We start from the raw sequence: 27,337 nt of genomic DNA, 5'->3' as shown, positions 1-27,337 counted from the left end.
TTCAAGAAAACCGGTCCATATATTTACATATCCAAAAACCAAGTACTGGCAGTCCAGCAGTAATTAGTGTAAAAGGGAAGATTAACAAATTAGACACATATAGTCTTACTTCACTTCATGGTAGATCTGTAAATATGCAATAATGACCATGGAAGACAAACTTCTTTCTTTTAGGAAGGCGTCTTCTCGGATATCTTTCGGTTTGGCACCAAAAGTGTCAAACATCCCAACATGGTAAATGTGCCACCTGCTAAGTTCAGCGATTCTTTCAAATTTCTGCTATTTTATGCAGACCGAATTTGCAAAGACAGGAATTGAGGGATTTCTAAAATCCTATCAATTGTTCCATATTCTGTCTCCTTGAGTTGACCTTCAATGCTTCCATAAGCATTGAAGCAAACACATAGCCTGCACCATGATAAATGGCATGGCTATGGTGATGCAGACTCCAAAGGGCAATGTATACGGTCTGCACCTTGGCCCTAAAGTTCCATGTGCTACTCAGAATCCAGCTCTCGGAACCCACCGTAGTCAAACTCCTGTAAAACATTTGCCTGGCATTCATCACTGCTTCCACCTAGAGAAAAAAATATATACATTTATGAGGGGCATATGAGATCCCCCCCTCTATAATAACAAAAGACCTCCTGGTTAGGAGTTTTTTTAAACTGACATCTCAAATGCTAGCCTCGAGACCTTATGATTCTTGTTTAATTGATATAGTTTCTCCCATTGACGCCATGAATTTCCCTGCATGGAGGAATTCTAGAAGTACTAGCCAAACTAATAACCCAAAGGTTATAGCCAGCTCCTGGCCCCTGGACTGTTCATTCTGGATAGGCAAGTTCTAGGTATCAATTGCTCATGTAACCCCTGGTCAGTGTTAAAAATGCAGTCGTCTTCAAAGAACTCATCTGGGTAGTCATTACGCTAGTTCTCATTGTTTTCATCATCTTCAACATCATATATTTCTTCTGGAACGCGGTCTTCATCCACCTGCATGTTATCAAAGAGGCACTCTTTTTCAGAGGAGGAAGCCCACTTCCTCCAATCAGGCACGACTGCCGCTGCAAACAAATGATAAATAGCTGAGCATCCTGTAATGGGGGGTCTGGAGAGACCGAGTTTCAAATCTCTGCTCAACATGAAACTTATGAGATGTCCTCGGGCTAGTAATTCCTTCAGTCTCCGTTATCTGCAGGGTTGTTGTAAAGAAAAAACAACAGTGGAAGAATTATGCACCGTGCTCTGAACCCCTCAAAGGAAGGTAGGATAAAAATGTGTCTGGGTAGAAAAAATTGTAAGTTGTATCTTACCACTCAGCTAAGTATGAAGCCTTCCTGTGACACTGAAGGAAAGGCCCTCTATTATCAAATGGGGCCATAGGAGGGCTCCATACTTAGCTCAGCTGAGTCACCAGATACACCCCAGTGGCTGTGTTGTGTAGTGCTTAGAGTGCTGGACTAGGATCTGAGAGACCCTCGTTCAAATCCCCCCTCTGCCAGGGAAGCTCACTAGGTGACCCTGGTCCAGTCACACACTTTCAGCCTAATCTACCTCACGGGGTTGCTGCAAGGACACCATGCAAACAAACAACTTTGGTTCCTCACTGGGCAAAAAGGAGGGGCATAAATGACGTAAATAAATAAACCCGTTCCATTTTCTCCCAAGTGCAGATCCCTTCCTGGCTGCCATGGGAAGTCGTCTTCACAATCGAAGGGTTGTTGAAATATGTGAATGAGCAACTCCCCCCCCAACATCTAGTCTCCTGCATGACTCGTACAAGGGTGGAAATGTTCTTGACTGCCGCTCCAAAGGCTCCCCCAATCCTACGCTGCTTCAAACATATGAAGGGGAGCTTGCTTGAATTTTAAGTGTGCACTTTATTCTGGCTCCAATAAACTCTGCGTTTTGAATTTTTATTAATCAAAGCTCCCTGGATCGTGCATATACCAAATTTCAAGTGTGGGATTACCCTACAATGCTGGTACCACTGCAAGTTAGTAAAGAGGAGCAGTGGCTGCACTGAAGGCACAGCAGCAAACCACAGTCTGTCATTATAAAATGAGCCTTGGACTAGAGGGTTCCCTCTTCTGTGTATGGACTCCTCTGGCGGCTGAAGAATGCCAGGTTTGCAACAGCAGTTTCTCACTGCATCAGAGAACTACAAGCTACGGTTTGTCTCTAGCCTAAAAGCCACTATCTGCAGTTCAAATGCAATGACAAACTGGTTTGCTGCTCTAGCTGTTTCCAACATTAGATCTGTCTGAGGCACAGAGACAAATCATGCAAGCCCACAGATTTCCAAAATTCATTCCTGTAATAAACCATTTTATCTTTATGTCTGAAATTTAATCAACCAAGTTGAAATAGTTGCTGCATTAATACTTTTGCCTAAAAAACGTGTTCCAAGTTCTTATATTGTTACTTTTATGTTCCTCTTTAACATTTACCAACATCTTGAGCACCCCACAGCTTTTCATTCTTCTCTTTTGCCCTTAATGTGACATTATTTTCCACTTGCTTAACAATTCACAATCCTGCGTGTAGGGCTGTACAGAGAGTATATTCTCAATCTAATCTGGGGATATTGCTCCCATATAATAAATTTCATAGACATACTTCTCTTCCTTTGTTACATGTTCTGCTTCTTTAGTACTGACAGGTGTTGTTAGACACGTTGCAGAGAATCACGTCTGGACCATCAGTTTTCTGTTAGGATTGATTAAGATGCTTCATTCATTTCTCGCTGTATAGACCACAAAAATAGCCACAAATGTGTGCATCCCAAATTACTAACTGGGATCCCTTTTGCCAAGTAAGCTTCCTCATAAATTTTGCTTAAACTATTTTATGTTCAGACCAATAAATTCACAAGATAAGAAACACTCCCATTGTTACATCTGCCTGGCACACATTCTCTTTTTTTCTTCTTTATAAACATTTCTAAAGTGGGATGTAGCTGGAGCACACACAAAACTGGCTAACAGGAACCTTCTTGTTGAAAGATGAATCTACTTCGTTTTAATCTTTCAAAAATAAGGGCATTCCCAAGAAAATTTCAAAAAGGCACCCGGGGAACATGTTAGTTCCCTGATTCAGATGTCAGCAAACAGCATGTTTAAGCAAAAGACATGCAAGAGACAAGTCTATAAAATTTAAGAGCCAATCAAGGACAACAGTTTGGCCATTGGAGGAAGTGATCTCCGTCTATGAAAAATATATGCCACAATCAGGGCTTTTTTCAGCAAGAACATGGTGGAACGGAGTTCCAGCACCTCTAGAAAATGGTCACATGGCCGGTGGCCCCACCCCCTGATCTCCAGACAGAGGGGAGTTGAGATTGTGCTTGGTGGCATGTAGGGCAATCTAAACTCCCCACTGTCTGGAGATCGGGGGCGGAGCCACCAGCCATGTGACCATTTCCGCCGAGGGCAATTTAAACCTTAAAAAACTCCCCCCTTGTTCCAGCTGACCCAAAGTGATGTCATTGTGCGGTCTTGAGTTCCACCACCTCTTCCCCCCACAAAAAGCCCTGGTCACAATTAATCTGTTAGTCTAAAGGTTCCAACACAATTTGTGGTGTTTTGCACGGCAACTGAAAACGGCTGCTGCTTGCTGGCATCTAGTGGCAAAAGTGCAGAATATTCATGTTAAGAGCTAATTCAAGGATCCATGACTATTTCTAAGTCAACACAATCTATTAACTCAGATGAGCAAACCCTAACCCCCCTCCCCAAACTTCTATACTGGAAGAAATACATCTTTGAGATATGTTAATCAGTGTCTGAAGTTATATGTTGAAGTTATTTTTTTTACAGTGACTGATGAGTCCTGAGAGTGAGCTTTTCAAGAGCTGACTAGTTGCTGTAAGAACTAGAGATGTAGTATTTCCAAAAGTTTTGAAGCCATAAGGGACGGGGGACTTGTTCATTGGAAAAAACAGAAATTTTGGAAAAAAACAAATATATGCAGCTCTTACTTTCCTATCTAGTGTATATTTCTTTCACAGGTTGAATAACACTCATAAGTTGGTCAGCATATAAAATTGTACTATCTGGCATATTTATGGAATTTAAAAGTGTAAATCGCTTCATTTTCTGTAAGAAAATTGTAAGTACACCCAATGCTTGAGAAAGAGTGGCATAATGCTACACCCTATGCTACTATAGCATGCGTATCTTTAAATTTTGCCATCTGAGTGGTAGGAAAAAATAAAAGTTGAGGTAAAAAATACTCTGCAGTAGATACTTATATTATTTGGACAGAAACTCGCAGAGTCACAATAGGTAGGACTGCCAACATTGTTTGGATATTAAGCTGAACTCTCTAACATTGAGAACACTCAACTATATCATTATTAAACACATTGTAGCATATGAATTGGTGCCAAAAAGATTTACCTTTAAGCAAAATAATCTTGAAAATATTATGTAAGACTACAGGGTAAGAATCTTTCCTCAATGCTCTCCAACTTTTCCCATTTTTTCCACTGGAAAAACTGAAGAAATCCTCAGACTTTTTCATGCTAATAAGAAAAAAACATTGCCTTAAGAAGCACTTTTTCCATTCTGAAACAAACTATTTCATAGACACTTCATTTCAGTACTCCCCCAAATTTTCCTGTCAGAAAAGTTGGAGAAAGGCCTCAAAAATGTGTTCATTCGTCGTCCCCCCGCCCCAACTCTTTCCAGTTTTTTTTATTGTATTTCTATAAAGAATCCAAGGGAGGCTTTTGCCAGCACTTTTCAAAGAGAAAGCCTCCTGTGCTATAGAGTAAAATACATCTGAAACCATCTTTCAACAGCAGTCTGTGAGCTGGCAGGAGAGGCCCTATGGTTCAAAAGGGAAGAAAAAGTCATTGGACACCAGCATGCCTAAATAGCTCTCCAGTGACAGAGGCTTCAGTTGCAAGGGCCTTCCCAGATTCTTACACAGATTGAATAAGTCTAGCTAAGATAAGGGCACCAGTAAACATAACCTAGTTATACTATAACAAAGAGCATGTTATAAGACTAAACCTAAGAAATATCAGTGTCATCATTGAGCAAGCCTGTGCCCATTAACCCACAACAACAGGCCCCTTCAAAGCTTGTAAATACCTACTGGCCTCTTGCAAGTAGAGATTGCCTCCTGGTTGGTAGATAAGGACATTCCTTATCAGAACAGAAGGTCCCTCCTACCAATTCCTATTTTTTCCCCAATAACAAAAATTTTGTGGGATTAGGTGCACGGCTAAGCCCAACCCATCATTTGAATTAAGTATCTCAAATTCTACTGCTGCAGAATAAGACACTAGGAAGTCTCTTCTGCACATGGCTGTACAGTAGATTGTTCCAAACTGCAAGTCCAAAGGCAACATGCCTGCGCTATAAGAGCCAAACCACCAAAAGGGCCTATATCAATACAGAGAATAACCATCAAATATCTTTGGCCCGTCAGTGGACTTCTCCTTAATGCATTTACCATATGCACCTCTGCCTTTGTATATAGTTGATAATTTATTTGTGTTGAAATGTTATGTTTGTCGCTGTTGTTATAAAAACAAAAAAATCCTCAAAAATAAAACATTAAAAAGAAAAACAACCAAAAAGGGTAAGAAAAGCCCCCTGTAGCAAAACAGCTTTGAGGGTTTTTTGTTTCAAACATCTAGCCCCCAGAGGCTTACTTACAGGGTGCTCTACCATCAAGCATTCTTAAATACACCCCTGCACAGCATCGTTTATGTCACAACCCATGTCTCGAATTCAATGTTTGCCTTTCCAAGCTAGATAAAAGCAGTAAAAAATCTGAGAATGTATACAAATCACAGTATTTTCAAAATACTAAATATGTTAACTTTGTAACACTACCAGCAGGCCAAATTTTAATACAGAAAACAGACTACTTGAGGCTTAATACCAACCTGTGGCACACCATGGCTTTCTCCACATCCTCTTGTATGACATCAAACAACTGAAACGCACAATAGTCTGAAGGACCATGGCTTTCTTTCTGGGAAGTATCTGTATTTGCTTCAGAGAAAAGCTGCTTGTTTTCATTGGATTTCACTCAAGCTGCAAGAAGAACATTTTTGTCATCAGTGAAATCTGGATGGTAGCTGGCTGTCCAGCAGTAGCAACTTTCCTGCCTTCTGGCCTACTTGAAAGTGCAAAGGTTTTGTGTTACCTTCTGGGCACTTCCCAGCAAAGGTCGCAGGCACTGAACCGCTTTGTCTTTGGTCATAGCTTCTTCAATGCACTTCTGCATAGGTTCATCCTGAACAAAGCTAAAATAGAGCATGCTGAATGTCCGCCACAGAAGCTTTTTAAAAAGGCAATATGCATATACAATCACAACCTGTAGCATGCCAAAAAACCCCAAGGGTTTTCAGTACTAAGCACATGCTAGAGACCACACACATTTTTGCTGTTGCACGTGTCCCAGAACTATGAAGCAAGTGCCATGAGAACGAGCAGCTGGATTAGATGAACAAACAAGCTGCCTTATGCAGTCAGAGCGCTGGTCTGTCGAAGTCAATGGTCTCTAGTCTGATTGACAAGATCTCGGATTGAAATCTTTGACATCACTTACCACCTGACCCTTCTAACTGGAGAGACTGGAATTCAATGGCATCTTAGAAATGAATAGAATTTATTCCGGGATAAACTTTATCACTCACAACACTACCCTAAACTGAACCAGATCATCGGTCCATCGACATTGCTATTGTCCGCAGCTCAGACTAGCTGCAGCTCTCCAGGGTCTCAGGTGGAGGTCTTTCACATCACCTACTGCCTGGTCCTTTCAACTGGCGATGCCCGGGACTGAAGCTGGGCCCTTCTGCACGCCATGCAACTCTTTCACTGAGCCACGGCCCTTCTCTTCTAAATTTTGATTTAAAAGAGCTTCTCCTGGAATAAATTCTGTCCATCTCTGAGGTGCTACTGGACTCCTGTTTTATCTTGCTGCTACAGAGGAGCACAGCTGCTCATCTGAAATTATTAGCTTGCTAAAGATTCCAAGAAGAGGTGCCATGTTAGTTGCAACAATAACAACCTGAAACCTGGTGGCACCTTGTACACCAATTGGAATGCCAGATTAGGATCTGGCACACCTGGGTTCGAATTCCCTCTCTGCTCTGGAAGCTCACTGGGTGATCCTGGTCTAGCTACACACTCAGCTTAACCTCCCTCCCAGGGTTATTTGGAGGATAAAATGCAAAGGAAGACTATGATTGAGACCGATTAGGGCCCCCTCCCCGCGGTTAAAGGGGGAGTTATAAACAGTAAATACAATCACCACTAGTTAAAATGTTGTTAGCCTTTCAAGGTGCTGCAAGCCTTGTGTTTATTATAACCTTCTGAAAGAGCTCCATTGGACCCAAAAGCTTACACACTTTGGGAGGGGGAATAGAAATGGACCTAATAAAAGGGGGTGTGGCTGCTGGTGCTTGTGTAGGGGTTGTCAATTCTGGGCTGGTTAATTCCTGGAGACCTGGGGATGCAGCTGGGGAGGGATTCCAGAGTCCGCCCTGCGAAGCTGCCATCCTCTCCAGGTCCCATCCAGCCACGGGGCAACTTCTCTCCACTCCAGAGTGGCGCTTTGAGCCCAGGGCTCCCCACCGCGCTAACCGCTCCCCTGCTGCCCCATTTTCCCATTAACTCCTGAACTGTAATCCCGGGTGACCTCCAGGCCCCACCTGGAGGCTGGCAACTCAAGTTCAGAGAAGTCCAAACGCTGCGGCCACGGAGGCCACCAGCATGGAGAGCCTCTCCTCCACTCCATGGCCGCCGGCGCGAGGGTCGGCCCGGAGCCGCTTGCCGGCCAAGAGGAGAGCTTCGGCCGGCACTTCCTCTTCCCGCGCAACACCACCGCACGCTCCATGGCAACCGGGCCAGGCCTGCTGCTCGCGGGGTATGCCGGGAAGGAGGAAGCCAATGGGCGGAGCCTCCTGTTCTGCCTCGCCCCTCGAGGGGGATTGGTCGCAGCCGCCCCTCCGCGTCACCCAAAGAGATGCAGTCGCAATGGCTTTCGCGTGAGACTTGCGGGATTCCAAGCGAGTGGCAGCGATGCGGAGGGGGAGTTAAAGTCTAGTGGTTAGAGCGCTGGGTTCAAAGCGCCACTTTGGAGATATGAAAAAAGTTTCCCGGGGCCAGAAGGGTCTGAGGCAAAATAATAATGTGCTTTAAAGGCAGAACTTACTGGTGGCCAAATGTATTGTATTCACTGGCTGTATGTAATCCCCCTTGGATCTCCGTGAGAAAGGCGGGCTATATTAATACCTACATGACTCCAGTCACCATCCCAAACACACCAAATATTTCATTGCTTACAGCCAAGCTCTTTGCCACAGCCGCATCTGCTCCAGTCCCTCTGGCAGAAATGCTGTCCCGCGTGATCCACAACAGAGATTTCTGGATTTATTAGCCACCGGAATAATACCTGCTACGAGATAAGCCCAAACAAAACAGTGACAGAACACAACTGGTAGTAGGGTTGCCAGGCCCCCTCGACCTTCCCGCGGGGGACAGGGGCCTGGCACTTACCTTTGGGGAGAGGAGGGTACATGCGCGCATCCATGCGCGCCCACACAGGCACGATGATGTCACTTCAGGAGTGACATCATCGCACGGCCCCTGGGCAGGCCCATTTTCAGGCGCTGTGGAGCTAGGGTTGCCAGCTTCAAGTTGGGGAATTCCTGGAGATCTGGGGGGTGAAATCTGGAGAAAGTGGAGTTTGGGGAGGGGAAGGACCTTGGCATGGCAAAATTTCATAGATCCCACCCCCCAAAGTAGCCATTTTCTCCAGGTGAACTGATCTCTGTGGTCTGGAGACCAGTTGTAATTCCGGGAGATCTCCCGCCACTACCTGGAGGCTGACAACCCTATGCGGAGCGCTCCTGAACTCCACAGCGCCGGAAACGGGCCGTTCTGCCACCGCTCAGGCCCGTTTTGGATGCTGCTGAGTGCAGGAGTGTTCCTGCTGCTGAGTGCAGGAGTGTTCCTGCGCTCTGCAGCGCCTCAAAACAGTCCCGCTCTGCGCCAAAATGGGCCCGTTTTGGGGCACTGCAGAGCTGCAGCTGCTCAAATGGGCTCGGTTTGCCGTGGATCGGGCCCGTTTTGAGCGCTGCAGAGTGCAGGAGTGCTCCCGCGCTCCACAGCAGCCCCAATCCCACCCCAAACGGGCCCAATCCCGGCGGCTGCAGCACATAGGAGTGCGCCACGGGTGAGCGCACAAGGAAGGTGCATGTATCCCTGCTGCTTAGGTAAGTGGGGGCTGGGTGTGGGGAGCGGGGGTGGGGATCCCCTGCCCACACCAGGGGTCTGGGATCCCTAACCGGTAGTCACCTACAGATACAGCTCCTAGCTCAAACCAGTTCGATGCATCATTAATGACCTGCAACTAGGGTTGCCAGGTCTCTCTATCCTCTCAGCGGGAGGATAGGGGCCTGGGACTTACGCCACGCTTCGGCAGCAGCATAATGATGTCACTTCCGGAAGTGACATTGTCGCGCCGGCCGCAGGAGCGCTTCCACGGTCCAATTTGGCTGGTTTGGGGCCAAATCAGAGGTCAGGAATGCTCCCACGGCCAGTGCGAGGGGTGGGAGCGCGTGCCGGTGGTGGGCCCCCTCCCACCGATCGCTCAGCAATCGGTGGATAAGGGGGCAAATCCCCAGGAGTTTGCCCGCCACCGGTGGGCACCTGGTAACCCTACCTGTAACCCATGCTGGATAATGACATTGTTATCTCACAGGCATTGGGAGGCAAACCTTTTTTTGCCACAGACAGCCCCCCAACCTTAAACAACTCTTCACTCACAACAGTGCACTTCCCAACATGGACAGAAACTCTGGGGCCAGGGCCTGCTTACTGAACCCCATGTGCACAACAATAACACAATTGCTGGACCTAACAACACCAGCTATACTGTCTCAGGCTCATTCAAATGTTTATCTTCCAACATTATATATGCCATCAAGTTGTCCAGTACTTCTGTCAAAGCCAGAAAAGCAGTAATGACTGGGCACAAAAGAGCTGTAGGGTGCGTGGCAAGGCAGAGCACAAGCAAGCGTGGCGACAAGTGCTGCTGGCCCAGCCAGAGGTCAAGTGACATGGAAGAGGAGAGGCAGCAAGGCGGTGGTGGGTCAGTTGAGTTACTGGACAGGACGAAGGAGCAGAGGGGACAGATCACGTATTCCAGCCTTTCAATGATAGCTTCCTGTTCCACTGTTGGCAGATTCCCAAAGAAGTGCAAGAGTTCAGTCTCTACAGGGTTTTCTAGATGATTATGCATTGGATTAGTAGGATTTGGTTCTGCATAGGCCCTTTTAGGGTCCGAGTGTTGAGGATCCGACCTCGGGATTTCCACAGGTTCCTTCCAGCTTGTCAAGTCCGTATTCGAGGAAACAGAGATATTCTGATCCTCAAAGTTGACACTGTTTGTTGGCATTTTAACACAAGTCCTCTTAGGGTATAGATTCCGTATTATAGTGTTTTTAAATACCCGTGCAGAAAAAAAACCCTTTTAGGCTCAAGTTCATTTTTCGCCTGTGGAGCAATGAGGGGACCTTAGACGAAGAAAATGATAGTAGAATTCTCTTTGCCTGGTTTCGATGGCTGAGAGGCTCTACTGTAATGAGATCAATTACAGAAGGGTTGTTCTTCAGTAATTCACCGAGTCGTCTCTTAGTCTGAAACTTATTCTCCCAGTTTGGGAGTGACCCCCTGTAGCTACAGATTGTCATACAGATCTTATATGGTTGAAGGATCAGATGCTGTGGGTTCTCACAGCTCCCATGATTCTCATTAGCCTCTATGATGTTTCTTGTGTGAGAATAGGTTTGCCTAGTCCTCTGAAGGTTGTAGGTATTTTGTGTAGTAGTTGTTGATCTAGCAGGAAATTGGTGATGTTTATTGGCTGGGGGGGGCAGTCCTACAACAGCTGCTGTAAGCAGTTTAAGTTGGATCATAATTCCGTCAATATTTTAAAAAATGCAATCAACAGTTCTTGCAATTAGATCAAATTGGTTGTAGTTAAAAAATGCTGGATCTCCCTTATCAGTTTCAGTTTGTGCCTGGTTTGGCTGCTGCCTCTCTGACTGCCTCTGATCTTGACAAATTAGTTTTTTTGTTATCTGATACTGATTCATTTGTCACTAGCAGGGTATCCCTGTTTGCCTTAGCTGCAAAAAAGATTAGGGCCAAGATTGTTTCCTCAGAAACCTAACTTTTCTCATAACTATCTGGTATTTATTAAGGTCCCATTTTAATTGTATTTTTTATTATTTTAATAATGGTATTTTATGCTTGTAAGATAGATTTCTATTTTTACTGTTTTTAACTTTGTATTGTGACGGCCTTTGGCCATATACAATTAAACCTACTACCTACCTACCATAGTTACCTTTTTCCTTGCTGGGACAACGTACATGGTAATTTAAATGTGGCTATCATTTTGAAAGGTTGTCATTGAGATAAGACCCAGCATGGTAAAAGAATTTAAGCTTTATAAAGAGGCTGTGTTTCTGAGAGGCACATATGATGCAAAATCTTCATGTTGTCTACCAACAACATGAGGGCTTTGTAATGTGTAGTGAGGCCCTGATTTAGCACCCCACTTATCGTGAAGCTACAATCCAAGACTGGCTGCAGTTGTTTCATTACACTGTGACTCCCCTTGATTTCACAGAATTGCATTTCCTCATTAAACGTCCCTTATGCGGTTGAGAAACATATATGGGCAGATCGGCACATCATAGCCCATGCCAAACCCCTTCAGGTTTTACCTTGGGAATAGTATAACTGAAAAGCTGCATGTCTTTGACAGGGGCATGAGGTATTCCTAGGGGTACCACATTGGCAAAGCGCTGGATTTCATGAATAACAGCATTTGTGTAAGGCAGCTTGTCCCGATCTTCGTACTTGATGCATGGATTATTTCCAAGAACATTATTGCTTTCCACGTGACATTTCTCTAAGGAACAGAGACTTCAATTACCATTTATAGAGCATTTCATTAGCAGCTTGAGGATCTACCACATTCACTTTAATTTTCCTCTTTCTTCCTTCTAACAATTAGTATCACAGAGCAAGTTACTAGAGTATGTTTAAAAGACATTTCAATAAAGAATGAAATATGGTATGTAGATGCAAATCTGCAGAGGTTTAAAACTAAAAAGAATCCAATACAGGGTTGAAGAAATGCCAAAAGAGAACATAAGAAATTCTAAGACTGACATATTGTTTATTGATTGATTGATTTTATTTATTATATTAGATTTTTAGTCCGCCCTCCCCAGCTGAATCATACTTACAGAAACAGGTAGTACATAATAGTAAAGTCTATAGTCCCTATCCCTTTAACTTATGCACCTCTTTTCAGGCCGTTTCCTTAAAGTACAACCCTTCTATTTGAGTAAAAAGCCCTCTTGAATACTTCAGTTCCATCCCAATAACTGTGAATCTATGAGGATGATCCCAGAGGTATCTTCCACTCACAGAAAGACTATTGTTGCACATAATACATAAGTCAGCGCGCTCATCTCTCTCTGGCCACTGCTGGCATGCTCCCTCCTTGCAGAGCACAGAGTGCATTTAGGGGAGGAAGGGGAGCCAGAGGGAGCCAAGTGGACCGTGGTCCAGCCCTCAGTGTTAGGGAGGCAATGGAACATGCACGGCATTTGCTCGGTCCCTAACAGGAGCCGGTGGCTGCAAGCGCTCCTGACTAGGGTGGGAAGACGAGGGAGTGTTGGGTGCCACTGCCGCATGGTGAGGTGGGCATGGGGGGGGGGGCTGCTGGCTTCCTGGGTTGCCCTCCTCACTATGGTCCTGGAGCGATGGAAGGGATTCTCTCCCTCTTCTCCCTGGCGGAGAATCACATTGAGCAGCCATTCTTTCTCACTACACTTCGCATGGAATCTTATGGGATACCAACACATGGAGAACACAAGCCGAGCGCCTCGTGTGGTTTCCCTCTTAGCCCAAGCTCTCAAGGTGAATTGTGGGGATGATAGTAACACTGACTTTGTTCACCGCTCCGAGTGTGGCACTGAACTGTTCAGAAGGGCTGTATATAAGCACACTGTTGTTGTTAAAACGCCTTTCTACCTTACAGCACTGAAGGAGGCTTACAGCAGACATAAAAATGCATAAAAACCTCAGTTTAAAATTATAAATCTAGCAATAAATACTAAAATTAATTGAATGCAGTTCTAAATAAAACTGTCTTCAGATGCCTCGTAAAGATCAAGAGTGAGGGGGCAGACACACTTCCCTGGTGCGCTTGTTCCACAATTGTGGGGCTGCCACCGCAAAGGCCCTCTCTCGTGAACCCACCAACCAAGCTTCTTTGGTTGATGGGACAGTCAGGAGGGCCTGTCCCTGTGATCTTAATCCCAGGCAGGAACATATGGGAGACGAGGGTTCTTCAGATACCCCAATTCTAAACCATGTAGAGATTTTTTTAAAAAGCGATCGAAGCTACTATAATTATATTTGCCAAGTAAATTCTTTGTTAGGGCTGGCTGAAGGGTTTTTGGCACACAAGGCCAACTATAAACCTGCCTCCAATTCAATATCTGCTATGTTAATGACTAGACTACAACCTCTCGATTTTTGTTAAAAGAAAGAACAGACATCCACTTCCATCTAATTTAGCACCCCTTAAATCTGACACTCTAGGCAGCTCCGACGCTCACATATCTGATAGTGCCAGCCAGGGCCTTTTTTCTGGGAAAAGAGGTGGTGGAACTCAGGGGGTTGCCCTCGGAGAAAATGGTCACATGGCTGGTGGCTCCGTCCCCTGATCTCTAGACAGAGGGGAGTTTAGATTGCCCTCTGAGCTTCATGGTGCACCCCCTGGAGATCAGGGGGCGGGGCCACCAGCCATGTGACCATTTTCAAGAGGTTCCGGAACTCCGTTCCACCGTGTTCCTGCTGAAATAAAGCCCTGGTGCCAGCCCTGTTCTTTGACACGGACATACCTTGAACCTCTGGGAAAGCCATCATGTACAGCAAACCCCATCCAAGCGTTGTTGCAGTCGTTTCTACTCCAGCCATGATCAGTTCACCCATTGTTATAAGCATGTACTCTTCTTCAAAACTTCATCCTTTATTCTCTGGCTTTTTAAAAAAGGAATTTGAAAGAGGTATTTCGTAGTCAAGTATACAGCTAAATAGAAAAGACCTGAATAATTTTAGTTGGGAAGGTCTCAACCTGTATTAAAATGATTGAATGAGTATTTCTCATTCACATAGTAACCCAAGACTCCATGTTCTGTTCATCCCCTAAATATTCTGTTCAGTCTTGGGGGGGAGGGATATTTCTCACCTAAGCTTGATCCCTTCGGCTTATGGGCCAATTCACACGCGATGATAAGAGGAGCGCCAGGATTTTTCAATATTGTTCCAAATTCATTTTTTCTTGAATGCTTTCCCCATATAGGAGTGGATAGTAAGTTTCCCTCTTAGAGTATGCAAAATATGTCACAACTTCCTGATACAGTTTTATATTTCTTAACAACCACTAGATGTATTTTTAGGAAACATTGGAATAACAACAATGATAACATTCGTTTTATATACAGCCCTTCAGGACAGCTTAACACCCACTCAGTGGTTTACAAAGTATGTTATTATTATCCCCACAGCAATCACCCTGTGAAGTGGGTGGGGTTGAGAGAGCTCTGAGAAGCTGTGTGGGAAGGAACATACCAAACAGAGAGTTAGGGAGGGGTGCATGGTTATCCTGCAGAGGAGTAAGCTCAAAGACTGTTTTAGAATCCTCTGGGTAATAATGTTAATATAAAGTAATCTTAAACAATCTAAAAAAAGATTCCTGCTTTATTGACCAACCAGAGAACACCAAACTGGTAAATCCTGTGATTCCGTGTGTGTGTTTCCATGTATATATCATTAAATGCAATTCTGAACTAGTCACTAGAGTGTAGATCAAAAAATCCAGATGATAGGATCACTGAGAGACCAGAGAGTTCTCCAAACTCGAGGGAGGCACAGGTTTGCAGAAAAATCTAAAATTTTAAAAAAATGCATCGGAGGTAGGTTTCCCAGGTGTCCAATAGCGGTGGGCAATCTCCCGGAGGTTTTCCCACCAATTGCTGGATATCGGCAGAAGGTGGCACCAGAGAAGAAAACAGGACAGGCTGCCCAAGGGAGGGAACAAGGGAAAGCAAAAGTCTGGAGAGGAGATAAAGGTGGATGGGAGAGAGAGAAGAAAACAGGGAAAGGGGGAAAGCTACGGGGAGCTGACGGGTACAAAAAGAGGAAGGAGAGGGAGGGACATATGGAGGGAAACGAGATGGCCACTGTGAGTCCTGGCAGGTCTCCCACTTGTATGTGTGTGAGACAAATGATAATCCACTTGTAGCCATTAAGTCCTGTGACAGCGACTATATTGCAGTTGTTTGTTATCAATAAAATGGAGGTCTACTTTCACACTACAAGCAACCCTCCAGCGATCCTTGGGACACCTTCATGTGGACAATGTCATGTGGGAACTGAGCCAACAGCATTTTCTGTGCCTACGGAGGCCCTTCCCCTCCAGCCAAGTTGTAATTATTGTCAATTCCTCCCAAGATCCCCTGGGTCTAGCATTCCTTGTACACACAACTCTATATTTAAAATTAGTCAGAAGATGGCATTTTGATTCTAACGGAAACGAAACACTTGTGATCTGTAAGCATGAATTACTTTTTTAAAAAAACTTTTAAATAAAGTGGCAGAGGGATTATTGTCACAATTTTGGATTTCCACATTTATTTTTAAAAATGAAAATGTCAAAATTCACTCAGGAACTTGTCAAATTCAAAATTCAATCAGCGCTGTCTCTTGAACTTTTTTTTTTTTTGTGGTCAATGCCATCTTTTGCTATTGCTCAGTAAAGAAAAAAAAAACACTTGTGGCCATTTCCCTAGTTGATGCAGTAAGAAAACACTGCATGCGAAATCAGGATGAGAAGCTGGGTACCTTCTGTATTTCTTCCAAATAGGCATCAATTATGTCTCGGTGGTCTCCAGGGACAAGAGTTGCCCTGTGCTCTTCAACTTCTTTTGTGGTGAATGCAGCAACCTTCTTTGCAGTCTTGAATACAGCCTGGTGTGGAAGAGGAAGCCTGCGCACAAATGGCACTGCATTGTAAAGCTGCCAGCAAGAAGAAGAGCCAATGATTAACTTAATCGAGCAATTTGTCTAGCAATGATCTCTATGGCTGAGGGAGATTTCAGAGGCCACCAGGCACTGCAAGCCAAAACAAGAACTTCAGAGGCACAGGAGGAGTCCAGAATGGAGCCAAAGGAAACAACAAAAGTTCGTTTTACCAATTGAGAAACCTGTCAATAAGCTAATATATTATTTGATTTCACTACTGCACTAATACAATGTTAGCACAGCAGTGGGCTATTGCAGGATTAGGAGGAACTGATGCGTCACCTAAGGGCATGCAAATTCCCACCTTCGTTCTTGGCTTATTGTAGTAAGTACAGTAATGCAATAAGATCAAACTAGTGTTTGATCTTATTCAGGGCTTTTTTCTAGGAAAAGAGGTGGTGGAACTCAGTGGGTTGCCAGTACAGGGGGCAACTCTTGGCGGGAGGTGGTGCCCCGGTACCACATGTGCACGTGCAAAGTGCATGCATGCTTCCAGGGCCAATGACGTCCCTTTGGGTCAGCTGGAACAAGGGGAGAGTTTTTAGAAGTTTAAATTGCCCTCCGCGAAAATGGTCACATGGCTGGTGGCCCCGCCCCCTGATCTCCAGACAGAGGGCAATCTAAACTCTCCTCCGTCTGGAGATCAGGGGGCGGGGCCACCAGCCATGTGACCATTTTCTAGAGGTTCCGGAACTCCGTTCCACCCAGCTGAAAAAAAGCCCTGATCCTATTGCATTGTTCCCTAATCTTTGTCATCCAACCTTAATGCATTATTACATTGTACTCTTTTATTGCATTGTTTCTCATCTTCTTCATCTAATTCTCCTGCATTGTTATATATTTCTTGCATTATTTTTAAAATTTCTAATTAATCTCAGGTCTCTGCCAGAAAGGTAAGTGAGTAAGGAAGTAAGCAAGTTAGTGAATAGTAGCTAAGTGGTTAAAAGTAGCTTAGTTTCAATTTGTAATAAAAATAAAATTAAAGTTGTGAGACATCCATGAAACTCACAGAGTTTAAGCAAAATATCCCACCTGCTCATTAGAAATACCTGGTGAGAAACATCTGAAAACACATTTTTCCATAGTCCTGTAAGTTTGGTACCTGCGCCCAAGGTCCTATAATCACTGTAGTAGTCTCATGGATCAGGCCCAACACTTTTGTCAGTGACTTATCGTCATAATTAAAACGCTTCCCATATACAACGGTGGAAATGATGTTTGCCACTGCGCTCTCAATGAAACCCCAGGGGTCAAATGGCACATCTGTGGAATTAAGTGGGCAACAAAAGGGTAGTTTATATAATTGATTGCACAAACACTGGAATCCTCATGGAAGGCCATGAGCCCCTCCTCCATCACTCCCCTCAGCTTTGGGGTATCTCTTGAATTGGCCAGGAAGCTGAATTTAGAGTCTGGGCCAACCCTACTTCCTCTCTTCAGAGATATGACTTGGTGGGGGGTCACACTCATTAGCAGCCTGCCTGAATTTTCCCAATTATCATAATGGTCAAAGTACATTATAATTAATCATAAATACACACTTTCCAGGCAACGATATATAATTTAGAATTTCCTCTAATAATATTTTCAGTCCTATTCCAGTATAAATGGTTGCCAATTAGTTGTAGATAGACATGGGCACGAACAGCATTACGAATGGAAAAAACCCACAAACAGCCCGTTCGTCTGTTCGAGAACAAGCCATTTGTGAGGCTCCGTTCTAAACGAACAAGTGGTCGTTGCAAGCCTTGTTCGTTGCCTTCGTCAGCCGTTCGTCAAGCCAGACAGTCTGGGGCCTTTCAATCAATTCTCCTGGCAATGGCAGGGACTGAACTCTGTCTTAACTCCTTCTGGAGTTCCTTCTGGCTTTAACCCTTCAAAGTACTTCCAGCAGAGAGTCCCGTTTTTGCCACTGTGAACAGAAAATGACAGCAAAGGGGGGGAGGACACATGGATCATGCCTTTCCTGGGGTGCAATCTCTCTGAAACATGGGGGGTCTTCAGAGGACAGAGAGGACTATGTCCCCTGCAAATTTGGTGGGTATTGGACATTGGGAAGGTCAGTTTGTGTGGTGCATGTGGCAGGAAAGGGCCCTTTAAACTATCAGCTGGCAGGCAGTGGGGGGAATTCCCCAGGCCTCCTGACAGCTGATAATTTGAAGGGATCTTTAAGGGACCACAAACAATGAATAACGAACATGTTTGTGAACAGGGTCGCATTCGTTACTATTCGTTGTTCATGGATGGCAACGGACAACAAACAGCTTGTTCGGGGGGTTTTCCGTTCATGCCCATGTTTAGTCGTAGATATCTCATCATGAACTACCACTTCCCATATAGCTCTGTATACAGATTCCCCCACCCCCATCATGATGTACCAGATCTTATGAAGTCAAGTCCTGACCTGTGATAAAGTTTCTTGTTTTGTCCAAGCAATAATCTCACTACCATGAATACCTTTCTAATGAGATATTTAGATTTAGTCTATATTTCTTTTGGGAAAAGACTTAGCAAAGCAATCTTAGGTTCACATGGGATCTTAATTTCATTATGTCTTCTAAACTCTTGGCAAATCCTATTTCCTCCCTTCAGAGAAGTGATGTGGTTGCGGGGGGGGGGGGGTCCCAGTCCCACCCATCAGCAAGCTGTCCACCTTGTGTTAACTCACTCATGTTTCCCTCAAACATTTCCATTAAGTAAGAAGCCTCATCCAGGATCTTTTCCTCCATGGATGTTTTGCCCAACCCCAAATTTCTAAGACACATCAGCAAAAATCTTCTTTGCTCCTTCCATACTTGCCCGTAGGGTGCGAAGAGTAGCCCTGCAAAAAGACAAGAGTGAAAATTGAAAATGGGTATAAATTCCTTGATCTGTATCTTCAGCATGGGAAATTCACAGATCACCTTACCAGAAGAAATCCCCTTACATACTTTATTTTAGCCTATTTCTTTGAGAAACAGTCTGAGATTCCCAGGAAGCAAAATTGTACAGCCGATCTCATGTTCTTTGCAGCATCTATGTTTCATATATTCGCAGTATACAAACATTTGTACATAAGGCCCTGGCTCCTGCAATCCATGTATTTGTGACAATAAAAGACAAAGGCCAGAACATGCCCTCATGGAGCTAACCTCTTGTAGGTAAAAGGTAGAGGTGCAAGCACCGAGTCTTTACTGACCCATGGGGGGGATGTCACATCACGACGTTTTCTTTGTTATGGGGTAGTTTGCCATTGCCTTCCCCAGTCAGGAAACTGGGTACTCATTTTACTGACCTCGGAATGATGGAAGGCTGAGTCAACCTTGGGATGGTTACTTGAACCCAGCTTCTGCCAGGATCAAACTCAGGTTGTGAGCAGAACTTGGGCTGCAGTACTGCAGCTTACCACTTTGCACCACAGGGCTCTTAACCTCTTGTGGGAGTCTCCGATTTGCAGACTGCGCATAGAAACATTGCTTGTGCACTGACATATTAAGCAAGCTCACAAGCACTAGCCAATAGGTCATTGTGGGATTTAAAAAAACACATTCTTCACAGAATTCCAAAGTGCAATTATGGCTGATTCCGCACATGTTGGATAATGCACTTTTAATGCACTTTATCAGTCGTTTGAGGTGGATTTTTTGTTCTGCACATGAAAAAATCTGTTCCAAATGGTCTATAAAGAGGATTGGAAGTGCATTATCCAGCGCATGCAGAATCAGCTGTTCTTGACAAACTACATGTTGCTCTTGAGTGCTGTAATAAAAGCATAATAAAATACATGTCTGGAAAAGCCTTCATAGGCGATTTTTGACTTGTGGCTGATGAGGCACAATGGCGTGGGAAGAAATGTTTTCATAAATCCACGGATTCCTGCACTAAACAATAAGTGACATGAGTCTTTTGCAAAGATAGAGGGATGAACCAATCAGAGGAAAGGCAAACTTGGAAATCATCTTCAGGTACCTTTTTTATTATTGATAGCCTCAACAATAGCATTTTCTGGTCTTCCAGCAAATTCCGCTCCTCTCGTCAGTAGGACCTCTTTCACCAATGAAAATCCCTGAACAAAGACAAAAGGTTCTCCTCCCAAATACAAAGTGAATATGGGTCCATATTTCTGTGCATACTGAAAGGAAACAGCCATAGGTTAGTACTGTGGCATTTGAAGAGTTGCTGGATCAGCTACAAGGGCTCTGAAATGTAGCGGCAGGCATCAAGAACGGGATTATGAAATCTTTGCTTCTTCTGGTATATAATCAAGCCCGTCTCCTGTTCCCCAAATTTTACAATTAAGGCCATTTTCTTGCCTCAACACACGTTGACCAATGCATGCTCATCGTGGTGTTGGATAGCATTCCTCTCTGTGTAATTAGGGTGAAAGCTCAAAGGTTATCGCCATACAGTTGCTCTCCATTTCAGTTGCTCTAGAAGACTGTGCCAATACCAGCCGGAATGCTGCTCTCACCTGCAGTAAGGCCCACCAGAGAGAGAGAGAGATCCTCTCCTTCTATCTACACCCACCCTTCACCTTCCCTGTTACTACTCGGGTGTAGGAAGCCGGCCCTGCCCATGGCAGCCTGAAGCCTTTTCTGCCCCAGCAGCAAAGCAGAAGAGAATCCAGCGCATAGTCCCTCAGTCTCCCCCCCCAGGACACGCAGCAGACGTACCCTCCTCAACAGAGTTATCCCAATAGGATTCTATAAAAGCCAAAGTATATGCTATTTGCTTGCTGTTCTACTCTCTTTCCTGGTGCTATGCAAGGCAAAATTTCTTACTTCTGCCCTATGAAAGCGGGTACTGCAGTATTCGAAGCGACCAAGGGAGAGGCTATCTAACTTCTCCCCACTGCTCATAATATTTTTTATTGCTTATGTTCCCTGGGAGGAGGCTGGGAGGCAGGTTGCTGTAACCAGGGAAGGTGAGGAAAATGCAGGTCCACTACAGGAGATCTGAGAAATATGTGATAAGGGTAGCTTGCCATCCCTCCGCTGAGAGCAGGGGAACCACCACCCCACCTGCCACTGCGGTTTCACTTAGCTGGCTGGCGTGGGAGAAGGCACCGGGGGGGGGGAGGGGGGAAGCACATGCGTGCACTCCGCCATCCCATTGAGCTTGCTTCAATACACCCAGCCTTTCCTCTCTTGTGCCAGAAAACGACACCATTTTGCAGCATGAAGGAAAACTCGTGGGGTGAGCTAAAGACATAAATTGCCCTTTGGGGGGTTTCAGCATACCCCATAATTCACTGAAGGCTCCGAATGGGCGATTTTTGCCTCTGGTGAGCCCCACAGTTCTTCCTTTATGCTGGAAAATGACATCATTTTCAAACACAAGGAAGGAAACACTAAAGCCAGTTCAGTGGGATGGGGGAGTGCATGCACAGGAGATAAGTATTCTGCTGCCCCCTGCCCCCCCCTGCATGCCCACTTTTCCCCCTGGGACCTCGGCAACCCTAGATCAGTGTTAGATTTCTGGAGGTTGAAAGGGGTTGCCAGAATGGAGAGGAACGTATGAAAAGTCCACATTCCATGCACAGATGCATATTCTTTTAACAGGTAATGCTAATTAATTAATAGATGCACAAGTAAAACTGAAAAATGCCTTTGTTTCACAGGAGAAATATAGGAAACAAATTGTGTGTGTGGTGTGTGTGTGAAGTTGGTTAGAAGTAGAACTGCACAGAGGAGAAGCAATATGCTGGGCCGTTTCCACATGTCCCGGCATAGCGCTAAACTCACGGAACGAGAGTGTCTTCCTGGCGCAATTTCTGACATCATCACACCACAAGACAGGACTCATGGAGCAATAACATCAGATATCGTGCCAGGAAGACACTCTCGTTCTGTGAGTTTAACGCTATGCCAGGACGTGTGGAAACGGCCCGGGTGAAGTGGGGTTGTCTAGGAACAGCAGGGATGAAAAATTCACAATTTGAAGATAATGGAAAAGGGACCAACCTTATCAAGGTCCTTCAGGGGACTACCGATGCTGACCTGCAACAAATTTCCAATGAATGGTAGAGGCATCGGTCCTGGGGGGAATTGTTTGGGACAAACAGTCTTCCAGAAAAGGTACAATATGAGGAATACCACCAGCAGCCAGCTGAAAATTTCCATGCTGAAAGGAAGCGAATACTGTGGGCAACTGGAACTTTCATTCCTGGCAACTACAACAGATGGCCGAATTCAAAAAGCACAATATTACTTTGTGTGCTTGAAAGGATGCACTTTGTACAGGACAAGGGTGGCTTCCTAATCAAGGCTGTTGATACAGTCCTATCATTTGGTTTATCTAGTACACAAGGATAAAATATGCCCTTAGAATAACACATGATCAAGTGTGCAATTAAATCCTAAAGTTACATGAGTGGGGGCGGGGAGGGGGGGAGACAGGTTTAGGGTGAGATAAGAATAGAACAGAATCCTTGATACATCTCACAATTTGGCTAAGCTGTCATAGGAGTTGCCATGGACCCTTAGTGCCTATTTAATGCCTTAACGTCTGTTACGCAGGCTTTTGAAGCAATTGAACAAGAGCATACTTGGAGGGAAAATTTCAGCCAGCATTGCTAAATTTTGATTCCGTTAGAAAAGAAGCTCCCAGGATGTAGGAAAATCCATAGAACTGTTCCTGTGGACTAGAATTGTGTGTCAAAGGCAGGCCGTGTCACAATGTGCCAGAATGCTCCATCTTTGACCCATTCCTAAGATGACATATGCAGAAACTCCTGGTAATTTTTTCTCATCATCTTTGAGTGGCTGCTTAGAAATTCTACCTTCATTACACCACAGGCTACTTTGCTTTGCCAAGCCAACAGATTAGAGATGCCAGTCTCCCGCCGGGGGTGGGGGAACCCCCACTCCCACCCGCCACCCCCCACTCCTGCTTACCTGGCTGGCGGGGGGAACACACCTCCCAGGGCGTGCTCCCAGGTGGTGTAGCGGCTCAATTCAGGCCAGCATCAGCCCGAATCATGCTGGATTGAGCTGAATTTGGGCCCAATTCGGCCGGAACTTGCTTGCTGTGGGGTGCGGAAGCGCTTCTGCGCTTTGCAGCAGCCGGATTTGGGCCAATTTGAGCCTGGTTAAGCCTGAATTGGGCCCGAATCAGCCCAAATTGGGCCACTGCAAAGCACAAAAGCACTCCTGTGCACTGCAGTGGCCCGATTCGGCTGTATTCGGGCGGAATCAGACTCCAATTGGGCCAAATAGGGCTGCTGTGGAGCGCAGAAGCGCTCTCACGCTCTGCAGTAGCCTGATTTGGTTGAATTCGGGCCCAGATCAGGGTGAATTGGGCCTGACTGGGCCCCCTGGGAAGTACAGGAGCTATCCCAGGGTGGCCCCTGACCCGTGCGATAACATCACTTCCCAGAAATGGCATCATTGCACAAGCCAGGCTCTCTGCGCTCTGCACTCTGTGCTCACATGCAACAAGAGTAAGTAAAAGGTAGGTGCCGGGCCTCTGATCTCCTGCTGGGGGGGGGGGTACGGGGACCTGGCAATTTGCAGGAATATGCCTGGAGGGATGGCAGGAGAGCTACAGAGGCAGAGGGTTGGTAGAGTGTTACTCCTTGCAGGTGACATTTATTCAGTGCTGCCCGTGGTCTTCTGAATTCTATCCTTTCCATGTTTTATATCCCAACAGAAAACAAGATCGAATCCAGTGGAGGATACGGAGTGGTTCTTGGGGCCTCAACAATCCCCTCCACCACCACTCCTGAGGAAGGGCTGAAGTGGCTACCTGGTCCCCAACCCTCCCCTACTGCCCTTCCCTCCACCACTTCTTCCCCCAGTACCAGACCCAACTCCCAGATCTCTCCACTTCCATCTCCCCTCCAGTAGACGAAGAGATGGAGTGGCTTCCCAGATCTCAGCAGTGAGGCAGAAGAGGCCATCAGTGCGAAAGCCAGGGCAAGATTGAGCACTAGATAGCATATCCAGCTAGAACCACAGGTGACAAAGCACTCACAATCAGGCGGTGGAAAGGTGGGAAGTACAGGCATCAGAGGAGATGCATAAACAGGGACTCAGCAGCAGTGGCCTCACTAAAAGTCACAGGCCCTGGCAGCTACCCCACCTCACCATGAGCTGATGCTGAACCTGTTGTACTGGTTTGCCTGCCTGTGGTATCAGGTTACAGCATCAGAATAACGAGGCCAAAGCACACCCTGACATAATGTACCCAGCCAACTTCACAGGCACAATCCTGCAAAGATTAATCTTTGCTGCCAACGAGCTGCTGTTGTCGAACCAAATGCACAGTGCGTCCTCACCTGTAACTCTGCTCTCAGCCTTCTTCTGCAGCGTTCCAAAGGCACAGATGAACCTGGGAGTGGCTAGCTAGCCTTCGCCTGCTGAGTTAGAACTGGAGGGTGGAAGTGCATCTGATCCAAATTTTGGTTGTAAGTCCTGGCATGCCTGCTCCTCGTTTTTCTGCTGGTTGGCTCCTGTCAATTCGGGGCTGGCTACTCAGGGAATGCATGTATTCAAAAGATACAAGAGGTTGATCTCTATCCTGGAATATATTACTCCAAAACAAGGGAAAACAGACCAGTTTTCTACATTGATCTACGAAGAATTGGTCTACATTCCTTAGTCTTACATAATAAGTAAATTTCATCATTACAACAGTCTTCCATACTTTCTGATAATGGTCCATAATTGAGGGTGAATTTGAATTCTTCCAATTTAGCCTCAATACATAACTCTTATGGCTACAAGCAGACTCAAAATCATATTGGACTTCTCGGCTGACACTTTCACATGACAGAGTAAAATTATCTTAGGGTCGAAGATATCTTAATTATCCGAATGATCTTTGGAACACCATGCAACAGTTCAAAAAGGTTGAACTGAAGGACACTTCCAACATTTAAGCACAAAAAGCAATTTCAACAATGTACTTCGTAGAATGAGGTGTAGAGGTTTAGTAAGGGCTGTTCAGAAGATTAAAAGAAATACATCTTTTCCATTCATGGTAAGAAAATGTAGGCTATAATGTAATAGCCATGAAACTTGTGACCACTATTGCCGGGTACTTTTGTACTAATGCTAGAAAGTTGGACCAATCCACCCCAAAAATTCTGATGGAGCTCCGGCATAAGGCAGTGACTAGTGTCAATCTGAGAGCAGGCCAATCTGTATTCAATTAATCTTTTTTCTAAAAAAAAAAATCTAATAATAAAAGAGCGCAACAGTTAATGAAAAGATAAGGCTTTGCCATGGAGTGGATGAAACTTGCGAGTGTTCGCTCCCATCTAAACATAGGAAGGACACTGTTTTAAAAAGGATGGGGTGTTGGTCTTGTATGGAAAAGAGGACCAGACTTGAATTTCAGCCATGATGTATGGTGGATGACTTCAGTCTATCGAGGTTTACAGGATTGTTAGAATAAAATGAGGTAACATCCACGTACACAGCCACCGGTTTCATGGGGGAAGTGTTGATTTTTAAAAAGCAGGGCCACACAAATATTCTCATCCTCGAAGCTGAGAAATAAAGCTCTCTGCAAGGCATGGGGGAGTTCAGTGCCAGATATGCAGAGGACCTTGATGGATAGTTCAATATGAAAGGACAAATTTTGAAACATGAGCTTTACGTGCAACCTCTAAAAACTGTTTCCTCCAAAGCAAACAAAAAAGTGTCCTACAAAGCATGCATAATCTATCGAATGCACCATCCCATGTGATAATAAGCACACACATGTTCTACTTCAGGCAGAAAAAAAGGAGAACGGAGCAAAGTAAAAGAAATTATCTCCTACCCAGACTCAGGTTTGCATCCTGCAGTCCCTTTCCACTCCCCTGCTCTTGCAGAAGTATAATTTTTAAAGGAAGATTATCACCATTGTATCAAAACTTTACCTTACACTTGCACACGCTCTAGCGCAAAGACCACTGCAGCAGCTTACAACCCCGTATGACAGATCATTGCCCACTGTACACATGTAATGGCATTCTTCCACACCCAGCACGACAAGGAAGAGATCTGGAGCACGCTAACACGCAGGGTAAATATAAAAATATGACTCAGCAACTAGGCCAGATGGAAACTTAATTAAAATAAGCAAGTGCAAGTCCATAGGCCAAAAGCTTGTAGTGTAATGCTGCTCACAAGATGCATTATGCATTATGCCCCTCCCGGTTGGAGGTACCAGAGCCAATTTCTCTGAAACTTGGGGGGTCTTCACAGGACAGTGAGGACTATGTCCCCTGCAAATTTGGTGAGTATTGGACATTGGGAAGGTCAGTTTGTGGAGTGTTTAAAGGGCCCTGCCCCTTGCACATGGCAGGAAAGGGCCCTTTAAACTATCAGCTGGCAGGTGGCGGGGGGAATCCCCCCTGCTGCCTGCCAGCTGATAGTTTAAAGGAATCTTTAAAGGGCCAGGTGAGTGGGTTTGAGGGGAGGGGGGCTAAGTGGGGAGGTTGGGGTTGTGGGGGGTTCTGGCCCCCACAAACAACGAACAACGAACATGTCCGGGAACAGTTCATGTCCATCCATGTTCATTGTTCGTTGTTCGTGGATGGCACCGAACGACGAACAGGGTGTTCGGGGTTTTTTTTCCGTTCATGCCCATGTCTGTACCTAATTATATTATTCCAAATTGGGTTAACAACTGAAATTAATAAAATCAGTGCCTCTTTACAATTTAGGATGGCACATTTCACAACAACTTTGCTTCAGCAGAATGGAAAACATTTAACAACTATTTTCTTGATAATTAGAAGCAGTTCAAATACAAAGGCTCAAGAGACCCATTTCTCTAGAAGCCCTTTCTTGAGATTTTTTTTTTTAATGTGATGTTCCTGAGAGTATTCAGGGAACGCATCTTTTAAATCTCCAAATGCTTCACTTCATAAACCATGCTGTCTGTCCACTGCACTGGGGCATGAGAGAAGTTAATCCATGTTGCAGGCTGTGGTGGCATAATCTCTGTTTACAGCTGCCTGCGGCTGAAATTAACAAAATGCTGCCTGATAGAACCGGAAGATGATCCTTACAGGAGAGATTTGTAAACTTTTCAAAAATAGCAGCTTGGCAGGGCTGATCTATACCCAAACCACTTTGGACTATAACCAGAAGGCACCTGCGGGAAAGGGGGGGGGGAGAATTCCTGCAAAGAAGCCTTGGAACTTACCTCTCGGAATTCCAGCAATGAATCCACAGGACTGTGTGTGAGACAGAACGACTTGCGAGGCAATCTTTGAC

General features: G+C 45.1%; 1 pseudogene; it reads right to left on the bottom strand.

The window, feature by feature from the left end:
• On the bottom strand, window positions 1-27,337 carry LOC129343977 (cytochrome P450 2J6-like; annotated as a pseudogene).

Source organism: Eublepharis macularius, chromosome 16, assembly GCF_028583425.1.
Source record: "Eublepharis macularius isolate TG4126 chromosome 16, MPM_Emac_v1.0, whole genome shotgun sequence".
NCBI classification, from domain to species: domain Eukaryota; kingdom Metazoa; phylum Chordata; class Lepidosauria; order Squamata; family Eublepharidae; genus Eublepharis; species Eublepharis macularius.
The sequence above is the reverse complement of the archived record's forward strand: the minus strand, read 5'-3'. Positions and strand labels throughout refer to the sequence as shown.